This window comes from Penaeus vannamei, chromosome 25, assembly GCF_042767895.1.
Source record: "Penaeus vannamei isolate JL-2024 chromosome 25, ASM4276789v1, whole genome shotgun sequence".
NCBI lineage: Eukaryota > Metazoa > Arthropoda > Malacostraca > Decapoda > Penaeidae > Penaeus > Penaeus vannamei.
The window spans coordinates 14751340-14753839 of NC_091573.1; the positions used below are offsets into that span (position 1 = coordinate 14751340).

The 2500-nt window shown below is 31.8% G+C and overlaps 1 non-coding gene across 1 annotated transcript; it reads right to left on the reverse strand.

Annotated features, from left to right (window-relative positions):
• Positions 1-640: 640 nt before the first annotated feature.
• Positions 641-713, reverse strand: TRNAM-CAU (transfer RNA methionine (anticodon CAU)). The gene has a single exon. It is a non-coding gene; the product is annotated as a tRNA-Met (tRNA).
• Positions 714-2500: the final 1787 nt, after the last annotated feature.

Genomic DNA, 2500 nt, shown 5'->3' on the forward strand with positions numbered 1-2500 from the left:
CTTATCCTACCTTGTCTTACCTGTCTATCTATCTAATAGTTTGTTAATCTTCCTTATATGTCTGGCTGTTTCATTTGTCTACTCATATATCTATTTTCCCCGCTTTTTTTTATTTCCATCTATCTTGACTGTCTATATACTCATTTATTGATCCTTTTATATTTTACTTTTCATACATTATCCCATTTTACTTTTGTATTGATGTATTTTCTACTTACCATCCTCTTGTACATTTTCCTTTTATTAATATTTACTTATCTACGATTTCTTATCTTTACTTGACCCAACAGCTGCCAATGATTTTATGTGAGTACACGTCTGTTTTTTTCCGTTTGATTTTCGAAACGTTGATCCTATTGTGGTATGTGAAAGTCAGGGTCTGATTTCTTTTTTAGGGCAGCTGTAATTTTGCTTCGTCGAAGTTTTATTCTTATACTGATAGTTAATGGAATGTTTTCTACTTAACTTCATTACTCTGCTGGAATTTTCTCTCCCTTTATTACTCGTGTGTATTTCGCGCTCGTCGTTTCAACGCGTTTCCTTCCTATTTACCGAAGTTACCCCCTTGAGAGAAGCTTCCGTTTTCTATTTCTTGTTGGTTCCTCAACAGGGATTATTTTCGTTTTCTTTCAAAATGAACTGCCCCGAGTGAGGATCGAACTCACGACCTTGAGATTATGAGACTCACGCGCTGCCTACTGCGCCATCGAGGCACGGTTTTACAAGATAATAAATTATTAAAACCTCTCTAAGTACCATAACCACACAACTGAGAGTAATTTTGAACACATAAAAGCACATTCTAAAATGTATGATCAGAGATAGGCTCGTATACTAACACTACAAGACAAACACGTTCGGACACATAACGCACACACACGTGCACACAAAACACGCGCGTATGATAATACTGCGTAAATCAGTTAATACTTACAAGTAAACAATAGAGAATAAAAAGACACGAACAACCGATAACAGGAACACAAAAAGGAAGGATAGAATATCATAAAAGGGTAAGGCTTTGTCTGATAGCGTGGTATATTGTTACTGAAAATCAAGACCGCAAAAAATGAAACGACCATAATTGAAAAAACCGAGGACGAGGCATTGGCAAAGGAGAGAAAGAGGCAAGAACGGAATAAAGAAGGGGAATAAAGAGTAAGGGAAAAAATACTTTGATAATTTAATGACAATATCTTGATCATAATGATAATGGTAATTGTGATAATGATTATGATCATAATGTGAATTTTTATTGTGGTAAAATTTGCCATAACACCAGCAACATTTGCAAGATAAAGAATGCGAAAATAACAAAACCGAGTTATAATGAAAATGAAAACAGTATGGAAATAAGGACAAGTGGTAACAGTACTAGTAGTAATAACAATAATTCTACCAATGATGATATTAATGATAGTGATGATGATAAAATTATTATCATTATCATTATCATATCAATAATAATGATCATAATGATAACAGTAATAAAGATGTTGATGACGCGTATAACAGCAATAAAGATGAATAGAACAAAACATTTGCAACAGCAAACTTCAACACTAATAACGATTATAGAAATAACAAGAAAGTGTATTTGAGAATAAAGCTGAAGAAACAGCGAGGGAACACTAAACCACACACAAAAGGGACATACAAAGGAACACCAAAAAGAGATATATTTGTACGACTTCCTCAACGAAGATTTCAGATACTCTAAAAAAGATAACATCTATCTCATTTCTTAGAAATTGAAAAATTCACCGAACTACGAGAAGCCATAATGGTTCGCTGAATTACAAACGATCGGAACATGTAATGAATATATTACAGATGAAACAATTTATGAGAGATAAATATGTATAAATACACATTATGTATATATATGGCTATGTATACAATGTATATATATATATAAATATATATATATGTGTGTGTGTGTGTGTGTGTGTGTGTGTGTGTGTGTGTATTACACACACATGTATATGTGTGTGTGCACATGTACACATATGCATACACATGTACATATACACACATATATAGATAGATAGATGTGTGTGTGTGTATATATATATATGTATATATATATATATATATATATATGTATATATATGTATGTATGCATAAATGTATGCATATATTCATACATACATACACACACACACACATATATTCACACACACACACACACACACACACACACACACACACACACACACACACACATACACACACACACACACGCACATGTATATATGTATATATAAGTATGTATAAATATACATATATATATATGTATATACATATATATATGTATATATATATATATATATATATATATATATATATATATATATATATATGTATATATATGTGTGCATGCGTGCGTGCATGCGTGCGTGCGCGTTTTATGTAAATATATATACATATATATAGATATATATGGGTGTGTGTGTGTGTGTGTGTGTGCATACACATGTATATACACAACTTATTTTCA